Below are 15,083 nucleotides of genomic sequence, written 5' to 3'. Positions count from 1 at the left end.
CATGGAATTGAGAAAATATGCTCCCTCCAGTCAATAAAATTGAGAAATACTACAATTTTATGGATTGGGACAATGGTTGCAACCATAGCTTACCAACACAAAGAAATCGAGTTCAATTTCTCCTCCCCTAATTTAAAGCCTACTACAATTATACAAATTTGAGAGATGGATAAGGATGATTACTATATAAACTTAAAGCCTTTTGACTGAGTATATCACATGGCTGCCACTGTTAGCAGGCTTGATAAGGGTGTGAACTCCACCATGTGATATAATAAGTCAAAGGGATTTATTTAGACATGTGTGCCTGCGCACCTGCACTCAAATTATAGATACACAACCCTTATGAAGCCTCCTAACAATGGCAGCCATGTGATATAATAAGTCAGAAGGCTTTTAAGTTTTTGTGGTTACTGTGATTATACGATGCATAGAAGAAAATGTGAATGCTGGTCACTGTTGGCATATTTATTTAGACAGACATGCACTTTCAAATGCCATGTCATACAGAAGACAATACGTGGAAGGCTAAGATATAAGATATTAAACCTGAAGCATCCCTTCTGAAACAACATTAGCTATACATCAACTTGGTTTAAGACTATAATCCAAAATTATGTAGAAATAGAAGCATGCAATTTAGTACGATTGCAATATTCAGAGGTCAAGACATAGAAGTACAGTAATAAATTTGTAGTATATAATAGCTTCATAACTCTTCATTGCAAACACATTCTTGAGATTTTAAATATCTGCCTGTCAAAAGTGAAAGGAAGTTCACACGTAAAGCATGCAATGATATCTGACAACATTAAAGGGTCTTCATGCAATTTCAACTCGAAAGTAGAAAACAATTTTAAAGGACCATTATTTATAAACATTAATTTTATTTTTTGTCATCTAGATTATTAAGTATAGGCATTACAGTTACTGAGCCTACAAAGACAACACAACTACCCATATGAGGCAAATAACTTGAAATCTCAATTTGCTAAATATTTCAAAGAGAAAAAATAATGAAAGAGATAAAGTGCTTAAGACGAACAATTTCATTATACAAGACAAAAGATCAAAGCAGCATTCAGAGAAAGTGACGCTTTTGTTTGACATGCTATGGTCTCAATGCCCTTACGAGGTAGTGATGAGTTTCACATGCTCTAAGCTTGGCCCACACGCGATTAGGAAGATTGGTTGTTTGGAAAAACTAAAGAACATGTGAAAAAAGTTTAGGAATTTTGTATTTTTTTATTAATTCAATTCAATGATGCATTAATCCTGAACTTACATTGAGGTATTGAAGGTGATTCTCAAATATCACAGAACAGAATGGGATGTGATCAGATAGAACGTAATAGAAACAAGGACATTAGTTTTCCAACAAAATATTTTTAGTTATCCATAGCTTGATGTGAGAAATCTTTCAATGGTTGTAACTGACATTTAATTATTGTTATCGCTTGCAGACTGTTAAAGATTAGATATAAAGAAAGGAGACATTTTTGTGGTAGTGCATGTGTGATTTGCATGCAGGTGCACATGCACACATGTACTAACACAATGGTTGATACAATCATCCTTCTAGTACATAATTGTGAGTGTAGAAGCAGATAGGCTTCGTTACAAAAAGCCACACCGTGAAATCCTATTTCTTAAATTAGGTTAGATTTGTAACCTAACTTGGTGAGTTGTTATTTTAAAGTTTTGAACTTCAATTTTGGATTATTTTGATTTAGAAGTCCCATGTTTTGATAACCAAATATGTTTATACAAAAGTTAGTACCTTTATAGGGTTGAATAGGATGGTTTTAGACTTAAAACTACATTCTAGACAAAATGTATCAATACATGTTCATCATATATCGATATAGCAAACCCAGAAACGGACTTTTATGAATGTGTATCTAAATATGTTCATCATGAATCAATACATGAAACCCAGGGCAAAATGTATTGATACATTAGTCACAAACTTAAAAAATAAGGTTATTCTAGTGATTTCTCACTCATTCAAAAACATTAAAACCTCAAACTTTACCTTATATGGCTAAAAATGTGGTTTTTCCTTGAAAGCCTGGCCACCCTCTTCCTTTTTTTCGCTCAACTCTCATTGTCAACAAAATTATGGATTTCAAGCATTAAAAGTCATCTTCAAGTTTGGATTTTGATACTAAGAATTTTTGAAAGGTAAAGTTCTTTGTTTTAAACCTTTGAAACTAAGGTTTTGTTTTTTCAAAATTCATGGATTCTCATAAATTTGTTTTACTCATGAAAACTTAGGTTTTGAGTTGGTTTTGGAACTCTCATGCTCACCAAGGTAAAGTTGTCTGAACTCTAACTAAAAGTAGATTCAAATCCTTTAGTTAGAGTTAGATTAGTTATTGATTTGTGGATTAACGAACTATTAGAAATTTATTTGTGGAATAACAGATGATTATTAGTCTAATATTATGTTATAGAACTAAGTATTAATGATGAAAAACTTCATGATAGGTGTTGTGGAGAAAGTTTGAATTTTTCAAAAACCTAGTGTTCGACGAAAGGTGCTAGAGAGCAAGCCATGCTTGTTTGAGGTGGGTAAATGTGACATTTTTTTATTATTTAATATAATTAAGCATGCCTATTCTACAACCTTGCATATGAATGACTTTCAATGAGTTTATGCTGTGAAAAAAATGTTTACAAGTATGCTTTGATGAAAACTATAGACTAAGTATATGTAGTCTACTATGTATTAGTTTTGAACATGGGGAATAAGCCTTTCAAAGCTTTGTTATCTCAAACATCTCATTTGTTTATGATTGATGTATGATTGATGGTTTTAAATGTTAATGTGAGAGATTCCTCCTTGGTGAGGCCTTGGTATATATGGTCATTTATCTTTAGATTATTGATACGGTTGATTGACTTCAGTTGTGATTATATCTCAACCTTTATGATATGTTGGTCATGGTTTCACATTTTGATTGTATGTATATTTTGAACATTGGATTATTGTACTATGGTTGTTTGATCCTAACGAGATAAGGACCTGCAACTAGTGGTAGTAGGCGCTAGCCATTGTGCACAATGAGTTTTGGTGAGTTAGTTGAGGTTGTATTATATGACTCACAAGGATTTACAACTTAAGCCAGTTAAGGTATTTTCTTAGGACTCCCTAGTTATTGGAAGTTGTCTTAGTCCTATCCTTTCTTTTGGTCAGTGGCTATGTGAACCGGATAAGTCTAGTGTGACGACATTAGCTAATTTGGTTCTTCTTGGCTAATGCTCCACGGTTTGTATAACTTGATGTCTAATATGATGAATCTGTGTCATTGATAATGTTTATTTGATAATTGAATGATGATTACTTGACTATGGATGGATAATAGTCTTGGTTGAGGTCTTAGTGGAGAGTTTTAGGTTGAGAAATATTGTTCTGTGCCTAATCTATTGATACATGGCACTGATATATTGATAGATACAGCATAGAACCATTGAAAATGCATTATGTTTCGTATCTATCGATAGATCGAGATGATCTATCAATCGATAAATCAAGCTTACTTTGAAATCCAAATGATTTCAAAAGGTATTCTAAAGATCGAAATGATGTTTGTTTTAAGTAAAATCTTTGATAACCTCGATTATTGTTTCAGATACTCTTAATTTGATGATTAACTTCATTTTTCCTAAACTATCTTGAAATGGTTTCCAAACTTTGAATGTTTCTTTAAAGGTTCATTAACTATTTTGCAAACTATGTTTTATAATATTTTGTTATCCTTGTATAGTTAAAAAAACAACAGTCTTAGAGGTCATATGAACATACGTTTCCTAAGTAGTTTGAAAGACAGTAGACTCAAAAACTATTGGATTATTTGGTCCATGATCCATTTGGAAAATAACGAACTTGAAGACCATGTGGACATTTGACATGCCTAGAGTAATGATTTATGATTACGTTTGAAGAGTCGGGTGTTTATTTATGATTACGCTTAGAGAAGCGAGTTGTGCAAAACATTTGTTAATGTTTATTGCATATCTCTGAAAGTGTATTTTGTTAAATACTTTTCCCTATTAGCTTGTTCCTTCTCCCCATATCTACTCACAAAGTTATTTATACCTTACACATATAATATGCACTTGTTATTTCAGATCAATAGATTGCTTGGCTCGATGTCCTTTGGAATGAGCTACTTCTACTGACAATTTTGGTAGGTGGTCATATGGCATCCAATAAGCGTAAGCCTTTTTACTCCGTCTTAGACTCAGTTAAGTTTTGGTTAGATGGTCCAATCTTTTATATTTGACTGTTATGGTTTATGACTTATTTATGTCATGTAATAAATGATATTATGGATGCTTGCCTTGAGTTGGCTATAGGTTGTATTCGTCACAAGATGGCTTATACTCTGGATTTGTTATATATGTTGCTTCCGCATTATGTGCACATGAGTGTACGAAATTGATATGATATTTGTGTTATATGATATCACTGTGTTTATATCTATTTGCATATGATTCCATAGTGAGGGTTCCCATGAGGCACATATGGTTATTGGTTTATTGTTTATCTTAGGCTTGCTTGAGTTAAAAAGATAACTCCAATTGATACTCTTGTGTTGGTCATGCCCTAAATTTGGGTCATGACACACACCCACCAAAATAATTTATATTAACATCCTTCCCATTCCCTTTCCTTTCTTCTCTACTCTAACGTCTCTAGAAAAATGCTTTTGAATATTCATAGCCAAAAAGCTTTTCCTTTTTGTCCTTGCATACTATGGTGGATGCACACATGTACTAACACATTGGTTGCTACAATCATCATTCTCCTAGTACACATTGTGAGTGTAGAAACACATAGACATGGTTACAAACAGACACACCCACCCAAAATAATTCATATAACCACATTCCCTTTCCCTTTCTTTTTTTCTTTCCTCTAACATCTCAAGAAAAAAAGATTTTAAATATTTGTAGTCAAAAGGCTTTTTCTTTTACCTTACATGCTATGGTGGATGTACACATGTACTAACATAATGGTTGATGCAATCATCCTTCTCCTAGTACATATTGAGTGTGTAAAAGTACATAAGCATGGTTGCAACAGACACACCCACACATAATAATTCATATAACCATCTATCCCTTTCCTTTTTTGTGTCTTTTCTATTCTGAAGTCTTTAGGAAAATGTTTTAAATATTCGTAGTTAAAAGGTTTTTTGGTTTTGAATCTAATACTATTTTGGATGAACTAGATGACTCTTTTTGTAACACCCCTAATTTTGACATGGCTTATATGCAATAAGAGCTAAGTTATTGAAGAGTAAATTTGAACCTCAATGTGTATGCTTGTGAAGTATGTATATGAATTACCATGTGTAGAGAGAATGATCTTGAAATTTGTTCTATATTTGGGGACTTCTTTAATGATATGTCGATGTGTTAAATGTAGAAAGCATGCCTTATGATACTTAGGTAAAAATTTTGTGAACATATTTGAGGAATCCAAAGGTTTAATGCTTAGATTGGGGTTTTGATCTTATGTTTGAGTATTTGAGTAAAAGATTTGAGTCATATATGAAAGGTATGAGGTTGTGGAAGAGATGTAGAATGAGTTTAGACTTTAAAAGGAACAATTTTTACAAAGCTGGACCAAAAAAGTCAATCCTAGTGTATAGATGGTCAATCTTGTGAAGTAAAAAGCAGGGGAAGTCATGCATTCTAGTCTAAGGTCGACTATAGGCCCTCCATAGTCGATCCTAGAAAGGAAAAAATGGAAGAAATGTAAAACATTTTGGTCTAGGATCAACTATAGGCCTTCTACAGTTGATCTTGTGAAGGAATAAAAACAAACATTCTGGTTCAGGATCAACTATTAACCCTTCACAATCGATCTTTTGAAGGCAAAATGGGTGAATTATAAAACTTTCTTGTCCAAAATCCACTATAAACCCTCCATAGTCAATCCTAGGCTACCTAGTCAAACTGAAATAAGCTTAAAAGCCCCAAAATTAAAAATTCTTCATTTTTTTCCTAACTCCTCATTCCCCCACGCATTTTTTCTCAAATTTCATACCCTTCAAAACCTTCAAACTCTAATAACAAATCTTGGATTCTAAATGTCTAAGGTAAGGATTTTCACTCCTAAAGAATAAGTTTTGATGATTTATGTTTTCTTTCTCTACCCATTTGAAACTCTAAGCCACAAATAGATTCTTGGGGCTATTTGGAGTGAATTTGGAGCTAAGAATTATACAATCTAGCCTCTAAGGTATGAGTTTAGCTCATTATTAAAGGATTTGAGCTCATATGTTGGATTGCTAAGGATTTAGATAATTTTAGAAAAGTTGACATTTTTCGAAAGCCAAGATCTAATTAGTTTTGTGATGTTTAAATGTGTTTAAAGGAAGATTGTGCAATTTGGATACATTTGTGAGCCAAAAAATGGTTGGAGGCTAAAGATCGAAGCTTGGCTTAGAAGCCCACCCAATTTGTCACTGTGAATGGGATTTAATAAAATGGATGTAATGCATAACACATGATAATATATGTTGCCATGGTATTTAAATGTTATACTAATGCCTAGATGAGTATGCCAAGGCTAGAGAACTATGTATGTGTATATGTGAATATGATTGCCTAGATGAGTATGCTTCGGCTAGAAAATGATGTGATGTATGTGCTTTGGATGAGCCACCTAGTGGCTTATGTTAATTGTGTATGATGAACGTCTAAGAGTAAATTACCCTAGACAACTGAACCATTTCATGGATTATTAACATTTATTGCCTTAGAGACTAAGAGCATTTAGAATCGTACCGAGCGTAGAAGTGATTAAAGTTCGTTAAATATGATTTGTGGTTTTATGTGGATATATGGAATTGTGGAAGGCATGATGGCCTTGTTTGAGAATTAAGAGGCAAAATTGCCCAAGTATGTTAGGCTATTGAGCCATGAATCTTTGACGTAAGTTATTTACATATATGAGGCTAAGGAACCTAATTAAGGATGTGAATTATGAAGGCCATGATGGCCTATGAGTTTGATGATGTTCCGTTTGATGCTTGAATTTCGGACGTCGATTTGATTTGAGGTTGAGTGGAGTCTAACCCCTATGACTATGTATATGCCTACAGAGATGGTAGTAAGCAAGGACGGTGGTCTTAATCTCACTTATGAATCTTGTCGACAGTGCTTTGATGCCCCCTTGAGATTATTCGAGGTGATGCTATCCATTGGGAGATTACTCCAGATGATGATTATATGCATGATGCCACTTGTCTGAGACTACTCTAGGTGATGCTGACCGTCAGGAGATTACTCTGGTCAATGATTTGATTCTCTACCAGCCGCTTCGGTGCTGTGCGTGATTTGATTCTCTTTCTATTGCTTTGACATGCTCTTTGCCAACGGCTTTGCCTTGAGCATGATTTGATTCCATCGATGGGCCACCATGCGTGATTTGACTTTGTCTAGGGAAGACCACTCAAAGATTATGATATGATTTATGTACGATATGACATAGCCTCAGATAAGCTCAAATGAAAATGATTTAAAATTATTATGATACCTTGGCAACTAGTATGTACCTATGGATGTTTACTTTGATGCGGCTTTAAGCATAAGCATAATACAATGTATAACAATGTGAATGCTCCCTAGGGATGATTGATGTGCCCTTAAAATGTGAGATGTATGATTGAAATATGGTTGATATTAGATGGAACGCTTCAAGGTAAGCGAGTTATAGATATTGAATATTGTGATTATGCTTAGCTACTAGAATGAGCCTATGGAGCCTAATTTGATGATGACTTTAAAGTTTAGTCTTAATTTGATATGCTTGGATGTGGTGATATAGAGTTTAGAAAATTATGAATGTGATAGGCCATTGAGTTGTCATCCAGCAAGGTATAATACAATGAGATGTGTACGTGGGATATTAAGATGGCTAGATATGCTAATATGTGTATGTGTGTGTGTGTTTGAGTTATTATGCTATGTCAGCATCCCCCTCACTAAGTATTAGATGACTCACCCCTTTGTTGTACCATATCTAGATAAGTAAAGCTACGGGATTGTGTGGCTAGTGTCGTCTTTGGACAAATATACATTTGGCATTTGATAGGTTTCCATCCCATTCGTCACACCGCTAAGTTCGAAGTATGTTAGCTTTTGTTGGTGGTACTGGTTTCCCAACCATGTATATTTAAGATCTGTGTAGGCATGATGATGTCGTTTATATGTGTTATAAGGGTTGAATGATACAAACCCACTATGACGGTCAATGTGTGGCCTTGTGAGAAATGTATTAAATATTGTGTATGAGCTATGTGCCAAGGAAATATTTATGTATTTGAATTTAAATATGTTTGGAAATTTTGAGGCTTGCTCGGGGTCTCGTGGGTTTAACCTGTCGAACTCGTGCACTGATCACGAACTCCCGAGTTTAAGTCGTGACGAAGTTGGTATTTGAGCACCTAGGTTCAGAGTGTATTAGGTCGTCTTAAGTCTGTCAACAAGTGTTGGGATTAATGTAGAGTCGTATTCATGGTTTGTGACTACAGCACTAATTATGAATAGAAGACTACGTGAACTCCTAAGTCTTAGTAAGCTAACTTACCCTTGAATTCTAAGTTTGAATTTGACTGGTGTTGCTCTAGTTCGAGTGAGGATACCACCTTAAGGGACGAGCCACCATTAAGAGGACTTTGGGGCAAAATGCTTCGAAGGAGATATTAATGGGAATATGCTCCTACAACATGTGGTCATGATAGTTGAAATAGGACTATTAGATCCACTAGAACTGGACGATGCTATAACACCCCCAATTTTTATGTAAACTAAGAATGATTTATAAAATATGTGGAGTCTTGAGAACCTTGATGATAGAATATGTATGCCTAGTGTTTAAAAGTGTACATATTCACACTTAGGCAAAACTTTGAGGAAATATGTGATAAATCCTATAATTTGAGGTTTTGATTAAGATTTGATGTTATATTTATGAATTTGTGTATGGGATTGAGTTAAATGAATGATTTGAGGTGTAATATCAACCAGGAATAATATTAGAGTGTTAAATTTGGATTTTTTGAGTTTTTGGGAAGTTTGGAACTGCTTACAGGAGTGAAAGTATCGATAGACACTCGAATGTATCGATACATTCATGGCAAGATGAACAATAAAGGCCCCAAAAAGAATATTTTATCAATACATTTGAGAACGTATTGATAGACTTGGACAAAGATGAACATGTATTAAGACATTGTCCAAATGTATCGATACATTTGAAATAGAGAGCACCCAAGGGGAAAAGTATCAATACATTTCCCACGTGTATCGATACATGTTGGGCAAGGAGCATTCTGCTTGAAATGCATCGATACATTCATTCAAAATTAGGGCAAATGTATCGATGCATTGTCAAAATATATCGAGACATTGCCAAAATGTATCAATACATCAAAAAGGAAAGACAAAAATAAAAAAGGGTTCAGGCCATTTTTGCCCAACCCTTTATCTCAACTCTTTCTGTCTCTTTCTCTCTCTAAAAACTAGAAACCCTAAGGCCCTAAATGGACTTTTGAAGTGATTTGAGGCTATTTGGAGCTTGGGAAACCATCTTGGAGGTAAGATTTAATGTTTTTACCGATTATTTTCCAATTTAATCGGTTAAATGCTAAGAAATTCGATTTTCTCCAGATTTGGTGATTTTCCTTTTTAGCTTGGATTGGAGAATTTGGAGCTAAAACTCATGCAATTCAACTTTTAAGGTATGATTTTAGCTCATTAATAAAGGATTTGAGCTTAAATAGTTGGATTGCTAAGATTTAGTTAATTGTGTGGAAAGCTTACATTTTTTGAAAGCCATGAATAATTAATCTTTTAATGTTTTGATGTGTTTAAAGGGGGAAACTGAGTTAAATTAACTCATTGCCAAGCTAGACGATAATTAGAGTCCAAGGATCGGAGCTTGACTAGGAGTGCCTCTTTTTGTCACTATGAGTGGGTTTAGTTTAATATGCATGTAATGCATGACGCATGAAAGATGCGCTGCATTGGTATTAAAATGAAATATGTATGCCTAGATGAATGAACCTAGGATAGAGAACAATATATGAGTATATGTATATATGTGAATTGTGTGCGATTATGTGCTGTGATGTGAGCCACATGGGTGGCCTATGTTGTGTGTGTGCTTAGACTAGGATGTCTAGAGGCTATGATGAACCCTTAGGAGTAGATTACCCTAGGTGAATGATATGTGAGATGATTTGATTGAATGATACCTTGGAGACTTAAAGGCACTTATAACTTAGCTGAGCTTAAGACGATTAAAGCTCGATAAATGTGAATTAAGGTTTGGTAAGGAAATTGTGAATGATAAAGGCACAATGACCATATTTGTGGATTTATGTTTCTGTCCAAGGAATGAATTCCAAACACTGATTAGATTTGTTGTTGAGTGGATTTCTATCCCCCTGTGACTATTTGTGTGCTTGTAGGATGATGCTAAGCAAGGACGATGACACTAATCCTACTTGTGATTCCCACTTACAGTGCTTTGATGCCATCTATTGAGATTACCTTGGATGATGCCAATGCCAGGAGATTAATTCGATTAATGATCTATTCCCCGTCAGTTGCTCTGATGCTATGTGTGATCTGTTTTCCTCCCGTTGCTTCGGCACGTGTGTGATCCATTTCTCTGTCAGTGGCTTTGCCCTAAGCGTGATCTGATTCTCCACTGGATGGCCACCGAGCGTGATCTTGCTATGTCTAGGGGAGGACCACTCATTGATTTGGTTCGTATATGATGTGCGATAGCCATGGAGAGGCTTAGATAAATGTGATATGATTTTGATGTGATACTCGAGCGACTAGAATGTGCTGTGGAGGATGATTTGAATAACTTTGATTAGCTTCAAAAGTAAGCCTAATGATGTGTGATAATCTTTGGAGACTATGAAGGTGATGATATGCCCTCATATTCGAGATTTAGGGATAATGATATGCCTTGTATTTGAAGATGTTTATTCAAACATCTAGTTGCATGAAATGTGCATATATTTTATATACTTATTTTGTATATATATATATGATTTTGTTTATCTACACCACTCACTGAGTATTATAGTACTCAACCATGTGCAAATAAATAGGCCACAGAGCGACGTAGTAAAGGTCATCCAGCGTCAAACCAATTTTGGCATCCAATAGGTTCTCAGTATTAGTCACTTTGCTAAGTTAGTTAAAGCTTTCCATTGTGGATAATATGTGTAGGCACTGAGTGTCATGTTATATGGTATATTAAGGGTTAATATGTATGAACCCATTTAGATGGCCAACATATGGCCCTATTACTATTGTATGGAAATTAAACCAGGGATATGGTATTTTATTCAAATTTATTATGAATATTTAATGATTGAATCCCTTCGCTTATGTATGTTTAAGTATGAACTCTACGGCTTGCTTAGGTCTAGTGGACTTGCCTGTTAGGCTTGTGCGTAGTCATGGCCCTTGGGTTTGGGTCGTGACAGACGCATTGAGATAATGGTTTGAAGCCTCTGACGATAATTTGAATGGTTGGATAGGCACTGAGGTAAGTGCATTGTGTTAATGCTTGGTCATTTTGTACTCGAGATTTTAGACAGTCAACTTCGCTACTCTATTTGAGTAATTACTAATGGATGTTTCTGCACTTTGATGGTATATGGGACTACTGCATATATGTGTAATTGATATGGAATCCCTAGGACTTTGATATGCACTATGTGTTGAATACCCACTTGAAGTTGATTTTGGCTCTGGCCTAATGGTTGAGTATTTTCAAGATTTGATTTTATGTGATGTGATTTAAAGCTATAAGCACACGAATTAGCCAAAGGGCAAGCCTTGGTGTCTATCATACATGACATATGGTCATAACTTGACTGGGTTAATAAATCAATTAGCTCTAAGGATAAGGTTCAGTTTGGCCATGCTTGGTAGAAAGCCTATGAATTGACAAGGCTAATTGTGAATGTGACTGCTTAAAGGTAAATGATTTGAAAATTTTAATTGTGTATAGTTCCATATGGGAGTTTTTAATTGAAATTGGGGTATATATATACATATTGTTTTGAAGACTAGTTTGAAAAATCTGTTCGATATAACCTATAATCATTGGCCTAGAACCTTAGTACAAAGGAGTACCATTCAATGTTTTGTGGATGATAGACAATTGGAGATTATTGCCTAACAAGGCTTGCATTGAATAATGCGATGGTGTTGCAAGATCGTTTAGTAGTAAAATATGCCTAAAAGTGAGTTTGGCATATTATAAAAATGTGAAGTATGTACGTGCAAAGGAAAGCAAGTTATGTAAATTATGGTATACATGATCATGAACTACTTGAAGCTTACCAAATAGGTAAGAACCTCTCTAGAGTTGTATCATTTGTGGATTTGTGAGTATTGTATGGAAAAAGATAATCCATAGAGGGACTTGTTAAGTGGTGGTTATGTTTAAAGCTTGGGTATAAGATTGAGAATGCCCTACCATGTATGCAAGGTGTAATATGAAAAGCCTAAGGGCACATACACGTAAATAAGTCTTGTATAGTCTAAATGAAAAACCAAGACACCTTGGTAAACTTGATACTATTGACTACTCAAATAAGCGAATCAGATTGCTATGAGCATTGATTTGAGTCCCTGAATTATGAGGGGATATGGCTACTACTATAAGTAATTTTGAGTGTTGGAAGATCAAGTCATTTGAATGAATTAATCCATAAGGGATTTTGATGAGGATATAAGCCACGGAGCGATCATTTGATGGAAAGATACACTTGGATTCAGTGACTCGATTGAAAATTTTAGTTATGCTTGTTATTGTCAATGATTGACATAGTCTAAGTAAATTTGAAAATCATGAAACCATGATTTTAAGTTATGGCTTAAATTTGAAATACGGTTAGAGATCCCCTGGTTTAGTGATTATGGTTTGAATGAGTTATCTCAAGATAAAGAGTTGGCAGTTAAGGCTATAAGCGTAACCTTATGCCTAAAATTTGAACCCCATCATAGCAAATTAAGTGTTGGATTTGTGAGAAGAATAATGGTGCGTACAACGTGAGTTTGGTAGGGTGGAGAATCTGGCCCTATGACTTGGATATTCTGTTAGTGGCTTTGGCACTGGATGATGATTTTAATGTGGCTTCAGTTATTTTATCACTGGACGTATTTGTTATGATGAAGCAAATATTTGTTACTATCTAAGAAGGATCGCTATTTTATATGTGTCTGATGGGCAACTCTTTTTGAATAAGCTTCCCGAGACTTGTTTTGATGAATGATTCTAATTTGAATATCAGATGGGAGCCTAGATAATGAGGCTGATTACTAGGGTGAGAGATATATCTAATGGGATAATATTAAGCCTAATTAAAAAGCCAAATTTAGATGGCCATGAGTGACTTATGAGTAGTCAGGTAGTACATGAGTATATACCCACAAAGAGAGCTATCATTGATGTGACATGTGATGCATGGAATTGCTGTGAAGATAAAAATGCATGAAAATGTTGGATCAAGACAATGATTTCTCATCTTGATGTAGACCCGACGATGTTCTATTCTTGATATGCTTGTGGAGGCAAAGACATGGAAAATGTGAAAAGTGTTTTCCTCACATGTAAGGAACGCCTAATAATGATAAGGCAAATATTGAATTATGATCCACTACATTTGGCGCTATGATTTAAGTGTTGGAAGGGAAAATTAGACAAATTTGTAGTCGTGTTTATAGTTGATATTTTATGTCAAAGAGTTTGGAAGGATATGTGAGATGTGCAAGAATTGCACTTCAAGTGCTTAAAGAGAACTAATATATCAAGTCCCTAGTATGAATTCCGATTAAGCAATATTGGCTTTTGAAAAGTATGTGATGTTTGAAGGTGGGGTACAAGTAGACCCTAGTAAATGAAAACAGTGGAAAGATTGCCAAGGCCCATGCTAGTAAGCGAGCCATATGAATTATTTGAAGGGTTAGCGAACTATCCCAATGCATTGTCTAAAACTTTGCTTGGATGTATCCAATGTGTATGTACAGACTCAAAAGGGACATCAATTATTAATTGGTTTTAGGAAAGGCTAGAAAAAGCACCTTAAATGTCTAATTGGGATCTTAAGTACGACTCAACATCCATAAGTGGATGGTCTATATGAGCTTACGATATGAGTGCTCAGGAATGTGTTAAGAGATTATTACATGGACTTGTCAGAATTTGACTAGATTAATGATTATGAGTGTAACAGTTAAAGGAACATTAATGTGTAATATTTTAAGGATATGGAGATTAATACTCTGTAACTGCAAGTGAGACATGTATGATGCATGAACCATGCTCAGCCAACTAGTTATGATTTTAAGTTGTGAGGGTGATGACATAGCCCTTGAATCAACTTTGGGGTACTTAGCATTGAGATGCTCATAGATAAATTTGAACTCAAATATATTTAAATGTGTGAGGTTGCTTTAATTGTACAAAATTTGAGGACAAATTTTTATAAGGAGGGGAGAATGTAACACCCCTAATTGACATTGCCTATGCGCAATAGAGGCTAAGATATTAAAGAGTAAATTTGAACCCGATGTGTATGCTTATGAAGTATGTATATGAACTATTATGTGTATAGAGAATGATCTTGAAATTTGTTGCATATTTGGAAATTTATTTGATGATATCTAAATGTGTTAAATGTAGTAAGCATGCCTTATGATACTTAGGCAAAAATTTTATGAATATATTTGAGGAATCCAAAGGTTTAATGCTTAGATTGGAGTTTTGATCTTATGTTTGCATATTTGAGTTGTCATGACCCAAATTTTCGAGCCATGACCGACGCAAGGGCCCAATAAACGTAGTCCATTAAGCCCAAACAAGCCTATCGATTTATCCTACTCATCATTCCATCAAATATCGCTAAGTCATATTTCATACTTTTGAATCAAAATAGTGATATACATTGCCAACTCGTACTGGCATTACTCCTTAAAAATTTACATACAATGTCTACAACATGTATTCTAATAATTTACATTAAGTT

At 34.7% G+C, this 15,083-nt stretch overlaps 1 pseudogene; it reads right to left on the bottom strand.

The window, feature by feature from the left end:
- LOC18589460 overlaps nt 1–15,083 on the bottom strand; it is a 31,282-nt pseudogene that overhangs the window by 500 nt on the left and 15,699 nt on the right.

The sequence above is a fragment of the Theobroma cacao genome, chromosome 9 (genome assembly GCF_000208745.1).
Source record: "Theobroma cacao cultivar B97-61/B2 chromosome 9, Criollo_cocoa_genome_V2, whole genome shotgun sequence".
Lineage (NCBI taxonomy): Eukaryota > Viridiplantae > Streptophyta > Magnoliopsida > Malvales > Malvaceae > Theobroma > Theobroma cacao.
Note: the sequence above shows the minus strand (reverse complement) of the source record. Positions and strands in the feature narration are given on the sequence as shown.